The sequence below is a fragment of the Macaca fascicularis genome, chromosome 1 (assembly GCF_037993035.2).
Source record: "Macaca fascicularis isolate 582-1 chromosome 1, T2T-MFA8v1.1".
Lineage (NCBI taxonomy): Eukaryota > Metazoa > Chordata > Mammalia > Primates > Cercopithecidae > Macaca > Macaca fascicularis.
This window is the reverse complement of record NC_088375.1, coordinates 26,898,975-26,914,793: the sequence shown is the minus strand read 5'-3', so window position 1 is coordinate 26,914,793 and position 15,819 is coordinate 26,898,975. Positions and strand designations below refer to the sequence as shown.

At 34.5% G+C, this 15,819-nt stretch overlaps 1 protein-coding gene across 9 annotated transcripts in view; it reads left to right on the top strand.

Annotated features, from left to right (window-relative positions):
- NME7 (NME/NM23 family member 7) overlaps window positions 1-15,819 on the top strand; it is a 207,820-nt gene that overhangs the window by 84,346 nt on the left and 107,655 nt on the right. For 3 of the 9 annotated variants that reach the window (XR_012420493.1, XR_012420552.1, XR_012420498.1), the window contains one exon: window positions 7,056-7,128. The exons of the other annotated variants lie outside the window; for them this stretch is intronic. The gene's annotated coding sequence lies outside the window, so the exon portion shown is untranslated. The remainder of the gene's footprint in view (window positions 1-7,055; window positions 7,129-15,819) is intronic. 9 annotated transcript variants of the gene reach the window in all.

Sequence of the window (15,819 nt, the reverse complement as noted above, 5' to 3'; positions counted from 1 at the left end):
TGACTCTAGCGTGCTTAAAAATTACTCTTGAAATTGTGGTTACAGGTTGTGCCACAGACTTTCTTCTCTGTTTTTAAAAGTTATTCTTCAGAATATCCTGAATTTGAGGTCATAAAATCTTTAAGCCAAATCTTATTTAAGTATTGGGCTCAATCAGAATATGAAGTTTCGTATATGAAATGAAAGTTTCTTAAACGAAACAAGGTTTGGCTTTGCATCATAGATTTTTATTTAATCTGTTAATGTGATTCAAAACATGCACCTCAAATTATTTGATACAGAGGTGGGAAATGCTAAGTTTTATTCAGGAATTCATCTTAGTAGAAAAATTTAGAAATACAGACAAATGTCTATTTTAAAATCACTTACTCCTACCATCCAGAGATTCTAACTGTTTACAATGTTGCATTTTCTTCCTTCCCTGTCAAACAGAAGGAAACACAACAAAATGAATGAATTTCATGGTAATGAACTTGAGCAAAACAAGAAAGACATGAAGCATATATTCTGTATTACTCTAATCACATAAAGTTCAAATATAGGCAAAAATCAACCATATATTTCAAGAATTCATATGTAGGTGGTAAACTGTAAAGAAAAGGTTATTCTAAACTCAGGTAGTTGTCTCCCCTAAGAGGAGAAAGGGTCATGATTGGGAGGCATATATAGAGGGCTTTAGGGGTGGGCTTTTGATGTGGGTGATGATAACTGCAGATGTTCACTTTAAAATTATTTAATCTGAGCATATCTGTTATATGTTTTACCATAAAAGTATAGTTTATATTTTACAATGTAAAATGTATTCAATATTTTATAATTTAAAATATAAAAATTTTCAAACTATATCACCTTTTCCATGGCCAAAGGAGTAGTTATTGTGATGCTTTGTTATTCTCAGAGACCTTACTCACAGTAATGGTTCTGAAACGTTAGTGTGCATCAGGATCACTTGTATTAAATATAGATTCCTCGGCCCTAACTCCAAAGTATCTGATTTGGAATATCTGGTTTACAGCCCAAGAATTTGCATTTGTAACAAGTTCCCAGGTCATACTAAAGATATTTATGCATGGACCACACTTTGAGAACCACTAGATAGCAAAGCTATACCTATCTATAGAACCATGCTGGGAAATAGCAGAAGAAAATGGAGGCCCATATTCGGTGTATATAGTATATGCTTACAACGGAAAAGGAGCAAGAATTATATGCTTTGTGACCCATGTTCTGGCCTTAGTCTATTTTTAAGCCTATCTATGAATGGCAATATAAGCCTTGCCAGTGTTGAGGGAATCAGAGCCATTTAAAACAAAAGAAACAGTGTTCTTGTAATAGGATGCCTAAATTTGTGAATTTCCTTAACTATGACTTTGGAAAGTTAGAATAAGTAAAAATCAGTGTCACCGTTTATTAAAAAAATGTTGTGCAAAGGTTATCTTTAAAAATGAGAAGATGTGTGTGTGTGTCTGTGTGTGTGTATGTATTATTATTATTATTATTTTTTTTTTTTGAGACAAGGTCTTACTCTGTCATCCAGGCCGAGTGCAGTGACCTGATCATAGCTCACTGCAACCTCAACTTCAACCTCCTGCAGTCAAGTGATCCTTCCACCTCAGCCTCCCAAACAGAGCATCTGGCACTACAGACAGGTGCCACAACACCTAGCTGATTTCTTATTTTTTGTAGAGATGGGGTCTCACTATGTTTCCCAGGCTGGCCGCAAACCCCTGGACTCAAAGAGTCCTCCTGACTTGGCCCCTCAAAGTGTTGGAATTACAAGTATGAGCCACTGTGCCAGACCTATATGTCTTTTTAAAATAGAAACAAGCAATAGAACTAATTATAGGTAAGGAACAACATTTATTTACTTTGTGTTGTTCATGTTAAAGTTAATGGATCCCTGGTTTTGAATTATCATTTCAGTCTTCTTTCATTGTGTTTGCTTAAGAAACTAAGAGATTTCCTCAGCAGAAACCTTTTAAGCCAGAAGGGACTGGAGTTCTATCTTATAGCCTTCTTAAAGAGAATAACTGTCAGTCAAGAATTTTGTATCAAGAACAAAACTAAGTTTCATAAATGAAGGAGAATTAAAGCCATTTTCAGACAAACAAATGCTGAGAGAATTTGTTACTACTAGACCAGCCCTATTGAAAATGCTAAAAGGAGTTCTAAATCTTAAAACAAAAAGGCCATTATGTGACCAGAAAAGAACCTCTTGAAAGCATAAAACTCATGGGGCCTATAAAACAACAACAATAAAGAAAACAAAGTATCTGGGTAACAAGTAGCAGTATAACTGGAACAGTGCCTCACATCTGAGTATTAACGTTGAATATAAATTGCTTAAATGCTCCACTTAAATGATACAGATTGGCGGAATGGATTTTAAAAATCACAAACCAAATATATACTGTCTTCAAGAGACTCACCTAATATGTGAAGATTCATATAAACTCAAGGTATAGGAGTGGAAAAAGATATTCCATACAAATGGAAACCAAAATTGAGCAGGATTAGGTAGTCCTATATCAGATAAAGCAGATTTTAAAGCAACAACAGTAAAAAAAGACAAAGAAGGTCATTATATGATGATAAAAGGATCAATCCAACAAGAAGATATTATAATCCTAAATTTGTATACACTTAACACTGGAGCTCCCACATTCGTAAAACAATTACTATTATACCTAAGACATGAGATAGACATGACATAATAGTAATATGAGACCGCAACAGTCCACTGACAGCACTAGACAGATCATCAAGACAGAAAGTCAACAAAGAAATAACGGACTTAAATTGCACTCTAGAACAAATGGACCTGACAAATATTTGCCAAACATTCTACCCAATAACTGCAGATTATACATTCTTTTAATCACCACGTAGAACGTTCTCCACAATAGACCATATGATAGGCCACAAAACAAGTGTCCATAAATTTTTAAAAATTGAAATTATATCAAGTATCTTCTCAGACCACAGTGGAATAAAAACTACAAATCAACTCCAAAAGTAACCCTCAAAACTATACAAATACATGGAGATTAAACAATCTGCTCCTGGATGATTTTTGAGTTAACAATGAAATCAAGATGGAATTTTAAAAATTCTTTGAAATGAATGAGAATATTGACATAAGTTATCAAAATCTCTGGAATATAGTAAAAGCAGTACTAAAAGGAAAATTTATGGTGCTAAATACCCACATTAAAAATTCTGCAAGATGATAAGTTGATAGCCTAACATCATACCTCAAGGAACTAGAGAAAGAACAAACTAAACCCAAAGCTAGCAGAAGAAAAGAAACAACAAAGATCAGAGCAGATCTAAATGAATTTGAAACAACAGCAACAACAACAACAAAAATACCAAAGACCAATGACACAAAAAGTTGGTTTTTCAGAAAGATAAACAAAGTTGATAGACCATTAGCTAGATTAACCAGGAGAGGTTAAAGTAAGTTCAATTAGAAATGAAACTGGAGACATTACAACCAACCCCACAGAAATACAAAAGATCATCTGAGACCACTGTGAACACCTCTATGCCCACAAACTAAAAAATCTAGAGGAAATGGATAAATTCCAGGAAACATAAACACTCCTAGATTAAGTCAGGAAGAAATAGAAACCCTGAACAGACCAAGAACAAGCAGTGAGATTGAATCACTAATCAAAACAATTGCCAAGGAAAAAAAAAAGGCTCAGGGCTGGATGGATTCACAACTGAATCCTACCAGACATTCAGAGAAGAACTGGGACCAATCCTACTGAAACTATTCCAAAAGATTAAGAAGGAGGGATCCTCCCTAACTCATTCTATGAAGCCAGTATCACTCTGATACCACAACCAGGAAAGGACATAAGAAAAAAAGAAGACTACAGACCAATATCCCTAATGAACATAGATGCAAAAATCCTGAACAAAATACTAGCTAATTCAAGCAGCACATCAAAAAGATAATATACCATGACCAAGTTTCACTTCAGGGATGCAGGGATGGTTTAAAATATGCAAGTCAATAAATAGGATACATCTGATAACAGGAATTAAAAAGAAAAACTATATGATCATCTGAATAGATGAAGAAAAAGCATTTCATAAAATCCAGCATCCCTGTATAAAAAATCTCAACAAACAGGTATAAAAGGGACTTTACCTAAAACTAATAAAAGCCATATATGACAGACCCATAGCTAACATCATAATAAATGGGGAAAAGTTGAAAGTATTCCCCTTGAGAACTGGAACAAGACAAGGATGCCACTTTCACCACTTCTATTCAGCATAGTGCTGGAAGTCTTAACCAAAGCGATCAGGCAAGAATAAGAAACAAAGGGCATCCAAATTGAAAAAGAGGACATTAAGCTATTGCTGTTCATGAGTGATATGATTGTATTCCTAGAAAACCCTAAGTACTCCTCCAAAAGACTCCTGGATTTGATAAATGAATTCCGTAGTCTCAGGTCACAAAATCAATATACACAAATCAGTAGCAGTGTTATACACCAGCAATGACCACGCTGAGAATCAAATCAAAAACTCAGTCCTTTTCACAACAGCTGGAAAAAAATAAATGACCTAGGAATATATTTAACCAAGGAAGTAAAAGACCTCTACAAGGAGAACTAGAAAACACTGCTGATAGAAATCACAGATGACACAAACAAATGGAAACACATCCCATGCTCGTGGATTGGAAGAATCAGTATCATGAAAATGACCATACTACCCAAAGCAATCCACTGATTCAGTGCAATTCCTATCAAAATACCAACATCATTTTTCACAGAATTAGAAAAAACAATTCTAAAATTCATATGAAAGCAGAAAAAGAACCTGAATAGCCAAAGCAATCCTATGCAAAAGCAAATAAACAAACAAAAAACAGATGTGGAGGCATCACATTACCAGATGTTAAATTATGCCTCAAGGCTGTAGTTACAAAAACATCATAGTGCTGGTATGAAAGTAGGCACATAGACCAGTGGAACAGAATAGAGAACCCAGAAATAAAGCCAAATACTTAAAACCAACTGATCTTCGACAAAACATAGAGAAACACGTTGAAGAAAAGGACACCTTATTTAATAAATAATGCTGGGAAAACTGGATAACCACATGTAGAAGAATGAAACTGGATGCTTATCCCTTACCTTATACAGAAATCATCTCAAGATGGTTCAAAAATGTAAATCTAAGACATGAAACTATAAAAATTCTAGAAGATAACCTAGGAAAAACTATTCTGGACTTTGGCTTAGGCAAATAATTCATGAGTAGGACCCCAAAAGCAAATGCAACTAAAATAAAAATAAATAAATGGGACCTAATTAAATAAAAGAAACTTCTGTACATTAAAAGAAATAACCATCAGAATAAATAAACAACCCACAGAGTGGGAGAAAATATTTGCAAACTATGCATCTAACAAAGGACTAATATCTAGACTCTACAATGAACTCAAGCACATCAACAAGAAAAAAAATCCCATCAAAACGTGGGCAAATAACATGAATAGACATTTCTCAAAAGAGGATATAAAAATGGTAAAGAAGCATATGAAAAATGCTAAACATCACTGATCATCAGGAATATGCAAATTAAAAGTACAATGAGATACTGCCTTACTCCTGCCAAAATAGCCCTTATTAAAAAGTCAAAAAATAATAGATGTTGGCATAGATGTGGTGAAAAGGGAACACCTATACACTGCTGGTAGGAATGTAAATTAGTACAAACTCTATGAAAAACAATATGGAGATTTCTTAAAGCACTAAAAGTAGATCTATCATTTGATTCAGCAATCCCACTACTCAGTATCTACCCAAAGGAAAATAAGTAATTATATTAAAGACACTTGCACGCATGTGTTTATTGCAACACAATTCACAGTTGCAAACATATGCAACCAGCCTAAGTGTCCATCAACTAATGAGTGGATAAAGAAAATGTGATGTATATACACCATGGAATACTACTCAGCCATAAAAATAATGAAATAATGTTTTTTGCAGTAACTTGGATGGAGCTGGAAGCCATTATTCTAAGTGAAGTACTCAGGAATGGAAAAACTAAAAAACATATGTTCTCACTTGTAAGTGGTAACCAAGATATGGGTATGCAAAGGCATACAGAATTATATGATGGACTTTGGAGACTCAGAAGAGGGAGGGTTGGGGGTAGTGGTGAGGGATTAAAAAACTACATATTGGGTACAATGTACATTACTTGGATGACAGGTGCACTAAAATCTCAGACTTCACCACTATATTATTCATCCATGTGACCAAAACCACTTGTACCCCAAAAACTATTGAAATAAAAATTTTAAAAACTGAGATTTTCATATAATGAGAATAGCCCCTACATAATAACATTCATGAAAATCTCCTAGAAACATGGAATTGGCTTCTAATGGGACATGTGCTTACTCCAACCACATAGGGACTGGCCTCTTAAGATTAGGAAGCAGCTCACTCTACCTAAAGCTGGCAGTACCCTATTCTGTAGAAACTTAGTTGTACTTTGTGATTGTGTGGTTAACTTGTTTTCTGTATTAACCTGGCTTTGACTTTAGACTTCATATGATCTATTTACCCAATCTTTTTTTTTTTGAGACGGAGTCTCCCTGTCATCCAGGCTGGAGTGCAGTGGCGCGATCTCGGCTCACTGCAAGCTCCGCCTGCCGGGTTCATGCCATTGTCCTGCCTCAGCCTCCTGAGTAGCTGGGACTACAGGCGCCCGCCACCGTGCCTGGCTAATTTTTTGTATTTTTAGTAGAGACGTGGTTTCACCATTGTCTCGATCTCCTGACCTCGTCCTTTGCCCGCCTCGGCCTCCCAAAGTGCTGGGATTACAGACGTGAGCCACTGCACCTGGCCTATTTACCCAATCTTACACAGTTTTTGGTTTTCAGCCTATCTACTCAGTACCCTACTTTATTTTGTTTTTCTTAGACTGTCCTTGTTTTAAACCTGTGATCTTATTTCAACCAAGGTTTAGCTGTTCTTAGCTTCCTTTGCATGCTTCACCTGTCTTTGTCTTCACAGTGAGGAGGAACCCTTGACTACCCTTTTCTGGAAATCTTCATTCCCGTAGGTCTTCTCTGCTGTTCCTATGATGGTATGGAGCCTGTTTTTACTATTTTCTATTCACTTATTTGCATCTTGATGAATTTCAGTACACAAAGTCACCATATTGTGGGTATATCTACAAAGCTGTTGTTATACTGGACTAGATGCAGTGGCTCATACCTGTAATCCCAGCACTTTGGGAGACTGAGTTGGCAAGATCACTTCAGGCCAGGAATTTGATACCAGTCTGGGCAACATAGTGAGACCCTGTCTCCACAAATAATTTTTAATAATTAGCTGGGCATGGTGGCACATGCCTGTAGTCCTAGCTGCTTGGGAGGGTGAGGTAGGAGAATAACTTAAGCCCAGGAGTTGAAGTCCAGCTTCAATAACATAGCAAGACCCCACCTCTAAAAAAAAAATACAAATAAAATAAATAAAGTTATTCTGTTGGTTACTCTTTTTACTACCTTGTAAGGAATGTATAGCTTGTTCTTTTTAGGAAATTGGCTTTAAGGAAAAATGTGAATTTCAGATTTGGGTATATGGTGTTAGTGGAGGATCAGAAATCTATTGGATGAATTAAATCTGTCTTTTAAAAGCCTACTTTCTACTAATGTGGGTTTTATGATCAACTGATGGATTAAATTTGAGATCCATTAAGACCTAAGTGCCTTACTGGTTCTCAGTTTAACAATTCTGTGGAATCCAAACACTTATTTATTTTGATTTGTTTTTACTTTTTTTGAGACATGGTCTTACTCTATCACCCAGGCTGGATTGCAGTTGTGACATCTCAGCTCACTGCAATCTTGGCCTCCTGAGCCCTAGCAATCCTCCCACCTCAGCCTCCTGAGTATCTGGGACTGCAGGCACCCACCATCATGCCCAGCTAATTTTTTTTTTTTTCATATTCTTTGTAGACACGAGGTTTTACCATGTTGCCCAGGATGGTCTGGAATCCAGACTCTCGTCTGCAATTGGTTTAATATAATTCTACAATATATTTCCTTATTGCAAGGCAGAAAACCGTAGACATTGGTAGCTTAAACCATCTGAGTGTTTCCATTAAACATTACAGGAAAATTATCAGTGAAGTGGTATTGCCTAGTAACATATTGCTCTCTAGGAGACAGAAAGCTTTTCCACCTGGTTTTTATGCTTAAGGTTATTTGTTGTGCATGTTTGCCAAGATTAGTATTAAATTCCTTCTGTTGAATTTAGTAACACTTGTGATTTCTTTTATATATTAGCATTGAACATTAAACTCTCATAATCTCTAGTTTTTTTATTTGGCTTTACACTAATCATATTTTAAAGATACACTAGGTCTATTTTTTAATTAAAATGGCTTTGAGTTTTATTTTACTAGATTTAAATTTTAAAGGAAATCATATCCTTCCAATTTGATTTAAATGGGTTATGATTATTAATATTAAACATGTCTATTTTAGGCATCAGTTTTATTAGTTCATGTACTCTTGGCTACATCACAATTAGAATTTTTCTTTTAGTTTCTTTCCAAAATAAATTGCAAGATTTCCTTGTTGACATTTTTTCATTTTTAAAAATCCTTTCATTTTATTTCCCACCACTCCTATTTGTTATAAGGATTGTGAAGCAAAGCATACAGGTAATAGTGAATTGTCTTGTGTAACAGCCTGGCCACTTCTTTAAATTTCAGTTTTGTAAGTTGTTTTGCTCACCAAAGTGTCCTTTTCATTGATTCTCGTGCTCGTGCATAGGGTTTTGTTGTCATCTGTATCTTGCTGTTACATCCAGTAAGTTTAACATTCATGGTAGCGATATTTTTCAAGTGTTTCCACAGTGTAAGGGGCTCATTGGCTGCAAGATTGCTGTGAGGTATACTATAGATAATAGATACTATGATTTTCTGTTTATTTGTTTTATTTTTGTTGTTGTTCTGAGATAGAATCTTGTTCTGTCACCCAGGCTGGAGGACAGTGGCATAATGTTGGCTCACTGTAAGCACTGTCTCCTGGGTTCAAGCAATTCTTGTGCCTTAGCCTCCCAAGTAGCTGGGATTACACTCATGCGGCACCACGTCTGGCTAATTTTTGTATTTTTAGTAGAGATAGGGTTTCTCAGTGTTGGCCAGGCTGATCTTGAACTCCGAACCTCAAGTGATCCACCCACGTTGTCCTCCAAAGTGCTGGGATTACAGGCATAGCCACCACACTCAGCTAGTAGATATTGTGGTATCAAGGGAAAATATTGATGCCAGGAAAGACTTTAACGTCAGAATAAGTTATATTCACAAGAAATATTTTTGATATAGATACATGAGGCAAAATAAAACTATTAGATTATTAACTATGAAAACCAATTTTGTTAGAATTTTGAAGAATACTATGCGTCTACTTTTTAACAACTCAATTTTGTTTTGTTTTGTTTTGTTTTGAAACGGAATCTCACTCTGTGACCAGGCTGGAGTGCAGTGGCGCAATCTCGGCTCAATGAAAGCTCTGCCTCCCTGGTTCACGCCATCCTCCTGCCTCAGCCTCCTGAGTAGCTGGGACTACAGGTGCCCGCCAACACTCTCAGCTAATTTTTTGTATTTTGTTTAGTAGAGACGGGGTTTCACCATGTTAGCCAGGATGGTCTCAATCTCCTGATCTCATCATCCTCCCACCTTGGCCTCCCAAAGTGCTGGAATTACAGGCATGAGCCACCGCACCCGGCCAACAACTTAAGTTTTAATGATGTTCTCTCTATAAAGCAGTTTCCTAGAACTATTAATAAATAATAAAGTGATCTTTTTTCCTCCTTTTTCTGTCAAATTGATAAGCATCAGAATGGTAAGAAGGAAAGAAATCTTAGTCTGAATAATCAGTAAATTAAGTGATTATCCTCTGAACAATTAAGAATTTACTAGATATATATTCTATATCTCTGTTAAAGATTTTATAGTATATATTCAGAAGATCAAAAAAGATGTTTCATAGCTATATATATACATAGATATATACACTTATGTATGTTTTTGCATATACATAAATTGTTTAGTTATTTAATTGAGATATATATATGCCAACTAAATATTTTGATTATTTATTTTATTATAGCATAATCTTAGGCCCTGGGGCAAGCAAAACTGGTTTTAAAATTCAGTTATATCACTTACTAGCTATTAAGGGATATTGTTTAATCCTTGAGTATAGATACTCAACGTCTATAAAATGAAGATTATAATATTACTTTACTCATAGGCATTGTCTTAGTTCATTTGAGCTGCTACAATATAAATACTGTAGACTGGATGTCTTAAACAACAGACATGTATTTCCCACAGTTCTCCATAGTGGGAAGTCCAAGATCAGGTCCCACAGGTTCAGTTTCAGGTCAGGGCCCATGGTTTTCTTCATAGATGGCACTTTCTCACTGTGTCTTTACATGGTGAAAGGGGCAAGAGAACTCTCTGGAGCTTCTTTTATAAGGGCAGTAATCCCATTCACAAGGGCTTTGTTCTTGCTATCTAATCACCTCTTCCCCACAAAGGCCCTACCTTCATCACATTGGGAGTTAGGATCTTAATTTCAGAGGGTCACAAACATTCAGTCCATAGCAGCGTTGTGAGGATTACGTGTAATAATATGTGACTAGCTTACACAATGTATAGATGAGAAAAGACTAGCTGTTTCCCCAAATGTGTGTTATCCTTTCATTGTGTAGACTTCCTTCTGGGAAGTAACTCTTTTTTCTTAGAGACTTTATTTCCTAACTTTACCGAGTTTGTTGAAAAGTTCTCTCTCTTGAATTGCTTTTGCACCTTTGTAAAAAATCAGTTGGACATATTTGTGTGGTTCCATTTTGGGTTTTTTTGTTCTGTTACATTGATCTCTATCACTGACAATACTACACCATCTTTTGGTTATTGTAGTTACATAATAAATCATGAAATTGAGTAGACTGGTTACCCCACATTTTTCTTTTTTGAAATTGTTTTAGTTATTCTAGTTCCTTTATCTTACCATGTAATTTTAGAATAATTTTATCTATTGCTACAAAAAACTTGCTGGCATTTTGATAACAATTTTGTTAAACTTATTTATCAATTTAGGGAGAATTGACATCTTTATTGTGTTAAGTATTCCATGAATACTGTTTGCTCTTCGTTTATTTAGCTCTTTCATCCAGCATTTTGTAGTTTTCATATACAAGTTCTATACATTTTTGCTTAGATTCACACCCAATTTTATTTCCTTTTTGAGTGATTATAAATGCTATTATATTTTTAGTTTTAGTGTTCAAGTATTTATTGCTAGTGTGTAGAAATACAACTGATCTAGTATGTTTACCTTGTATCTTTCAACCTTGCTGAAATAAATAATTAGTTCTAGAATTTTTTTAGGCTATTTGGAATTTTCTATATAGACAGTCATATCATATGCAAATAGAAACAGTTATATTTCTGCCTTTCTTGTCTGTATACTTTTTATCTCCTTTTCTTGTCTTGTTGCACTGACTTGAATTTTCCAGCACCATATTGAATCAGAGCAATGAGAATGGACATTCTTGCCTTGTTTACTGTCTTGCATTGAAAGCATTCAGTCTTTCACTATTGTGTTAGTTGTAGGTTTCTGCAGTTGCAGTTTGTAAAGATGGGGAAGTTGTCCTCTATTCTTATTTTTTTCTTACCATTTTATTTATGAGTGTTGTATTTTTCCAAAAGTTTTTTCTGTATCAATATATGCAGTTATATATAGATAGATAGATAGATATGTGATCAACATATATTGATATGTTCATGTGATTTTTCTTCCTTAGCCTGTTAATGTATTGGTTGATAGTTTGAGTAGTGTACCAGGCTTGCATACCTGAAATTAACCTCTCTTGGTCATGATGTATAATTCTTTGTATATATTGCTAAATTTATAAAATTTAAAATGTATTGGAAATTATAAAATTTCTAAAATTTTAACATTTTGGAAATAATTTCTGTGTTTAGCCAGATACAGTGGTATGTGCCTGTAATCTCAGATATTTGGGAGGCTGAGGCAGGAATATTGTTTGAGCCTAAGAGTTCAAGGCCAGCCTGGTCAACATAGTAAGACCCTTTCTCAAATTAAGTAAATAAATTATTGTTTTAAAATTTTTAAAAAATAATGTTTATCTTTATATTCGTAAGGGCTATTGGAGTGTAGTTTTATTTTTTCGCACTGTCTTCATATGATTGCAATATCAGGATAATACTAGTTTTATAAAGTGAATTGGGAATTATCCTATGTGTACAATTTTGAATTGCACTAACATTGTACTTTGAATTTTTTTCTGTGCAATTAAATAACACTTGAAAATCTGATTTTTAATGTCTGAGTAATAAGTTAGTTGTAGGAACTTACTCTTCTTTATCTAACTTTTTCCTGTTTTTTATTATTTAGAACTTAAAATTTTTTTATTACTAATGATTCTGCGGTGAGCATCTTCCTATATATCGTGTGAACTTGTCCTATTTATTCTTAGAATTTGTAATAGATATAGTTTATAGACTTCTTTTCATATTGATCAAAACATAGCATTTAATATTTAGATTAAATTTCATATTTAGATTAGGGTTAATATGTAATCATGTATTTGTTATTATCATAAATGAGACCCTTTTATGGATCTACAAGACCAAAACTGATTTCATACTTAATTGCCTTTTTTAATGTGTTGTCATTTGCACTGATGGTGCAAAAGCAATGGTGAGTAAAACTGCTACTGCCTTAGAATCAAGGCAGTGGCACCAAACTGTCCTAGTAGTTATTGTATTATGACCATCATGCATCTGCAGGAAAAAAAAAAAAAAAAAAAAAAAAGCCATACTTAGTTAAGAATATCTTAGATGCAGTAAAAATAATTTTATTACTTTTTGATCCTCAAATATAGGTCTTTTTAATACTCTGTGTGAAGTAAATGAAGTACACATAATGCTCCATATAATGGTTTTAAGGAAGAGCATTTGTGAGTAATCCTGTTCACAATTGTTTGCGCTGTCAGCTCAATTAGATGCTTTTTCTTTTATGGAATACCATTTTTACTTGAAAGAATGACTGACAGACAAATTGTGCTTATTCAGACTTGTGTATTTGGCAGGCATTGTCTTTCAAATTAAGTAAGCCTATCATATCAAAGAAAACAACTGACAACAGCTATTGCCAAAGATAAAATCCAAGTGAAGATAAACTACAAAGGAAAACTAAACTTAGAACCTTGGAAAACTATGTTCACCACTTTCAGTTTGACAACTTCCGAATACATTGTATAACGGAATAGAAAGACTCTTCGATGAAATTGGTGATGATATTAACAAATTTTTAATTGATTTTTGATGTATAATGAAATGAATCAGCATTCGGAAAATCTGCATAACTCAGTGAGCTGGTATTTGCCAAATGATTAATGTATGATGTTGAAAATCATGTCTGAGTCATATCATAGTTTCATTCAAAGTACATACAAGATAGACCAGTGGATTTTAATGTAACAGGGTAAAAAAAAAAGTTTATTGATAAAGGTTTTAGATTATATATTGCAACAAACTTTTAAGAAACTATCACTTATCAAGTAAAGGAGAATATACACAGTTATTGTAAAAAGGTTATTAAAATATTCCACCATTTTCCAACTAAATATACTCCAACCAAAACAACATATGGCAACAGATTGAAAGCTGAAGTAGATGTGAGAGTCCAGCTGCCTTTTATTAAGTGAGACATTAAAGAGATTTTTTAAAAATGTAAAACAATATCTGTCTTTTCACTAATTAAAAAAAATACTATAATCTCTTCCTGGCCTTTTGGCTTAGATCAAATGAAAAAAAAAAAAAACTATCATATTTTTCCTCACAAAATGTTATTTATGTTAACATTTAAAGGATTTTTGTTATATTTAAATTAAATATTTTAAAAGTTTTTTAAAATTCATATTGTAGTAAATATGGATAGAGATAACCTATATAAAGGTTAAGAAACTACCACTTGTCAGCTGGGCATGGTGGCTCATGCCTTGTAATCCCAGCACTTTGGGAGGCCGAGGCGGGCGGATCATGAGGTCAGGAGACCCAGACCATCCTGGCTAACACAGTGAAACCCCATCTGTACTAAAAATACAAAAAATTGGCCAGGCGTGGTGGCGGGCGCCTGTAGTCCCAGCTACTCGGGAGGCTGAGGCAGGAGAGTGGCATGAACCCAGGAGGTGGAGCTTGCAGTGAGCGGAGATTGCGCCACTGCACTCCAGTCTGGGTGACAGAGCAAGACTCCGTCTCAAAAAAAAAAGAAAAAAGAAACTACCACTTGTCAAGTAAAGGAGAATAAACACACTTTAACTTATGTTATAGTAAATATTGATAGAGGTAACCTATATAAAGGTCTTCAGTACTACCTAAAAGCTAAAGGGTCTATATGACCAAAACGTTTGAGAACTTCTGGCCTACAGGATACAATCCAAACATCTGTATAGTCCTATCATGGCTTCTGCCACCTCTCCTCCCTTCTCTTCTGTCTCATTTCCTTTCCACTCTATTATTCAGTAAGATGAAGATACTTTTATTCCAGAAGAACTATGGTGTTTACATCTCCGGACCTTTGCTTAATGCTCCTTTTGCCTTGAATATGTGTTCTTCTCCAAGTCTTTATATAAAGTACTGTCTCCAAATGCCTCTTGGCATCATTTCAGTTCTAACCTCTCTGTACCTCTTATTCTATCTTTATAATTCTATCTATTGGTATGCAATCCCATGTCACTGATTTGGTGCAGGGAGATTATTTTACTCATTCAGCCACTGGATATGCTGCATCCTCAAGATCTGATCAGTTTCCTTCTCTATAAATGCTATATAGTATGTTTTGGGTTTCTATGTCCAAAATAATTCAGTGTCTTTCCCCTTATTAATTTGATTTCATCATTACTTGTTTTCTTCTTAAAGGTGCTGTCATTCTTCCATTCACTTGGGTTCAAAATGTTGAAATCATCTTTTACCCTTCTTTCATCTTCATACTTTGTATCCAGTTTAATCCTATTGCTTCTTGTTTGAAAATATCTTATATTCATTACCTCCTTCTTTCTCTACTGCTGCCATCCACGCTTTGAAGTTCAAAATAAGAGAGAAAATATTTAAATATATCTTGGCCTATTTTTTTCCAACCAGCATTCTGAATGATTTCAAAAGCTTTTGCTATTCTTTCCACTACTTATTCTTTTCTTCAGACCAGCTTGCTCATCACTATTGCATTAGTGACCTTCCTAAAATACTACTTTTATTTTGTATTTTCTCATTCGACATTTTTAGTAACTCTTCATTTCTTTTGGCAGCGTTTCTTTTTGAAGGAAAGCTTTTCTCGTGGACTCTCAGTGTTGACATAAATTATTTTAACTTTAAGTAATACAACTTAAATATGTCCAAATTAAAACTAAATACAAATTTTTGCACATAAAACTACATAGCTAAAATAATTTGCAAATTCATAGCAAGCAAAACTATACAACAAAATTTAACTTGATAGCATTAATGTGACAGAGGATGTTATTTGCCATAAAAACAAGCTTAACGTGAATATAGTACAGACTCTGAGTTAGGCATGAGCCTGTTCTACTGCGATGACTCACTTAATCCACCACTTTTCTGTCTTCAAGCTTCTGAGAAACCTTTGTTTCTATAGCATGCTATGATATCATTTGACCTTCATTTGGTACAGATGTATCATTTGAGAAATAGATCCTTCTCTATCTTTTTCTC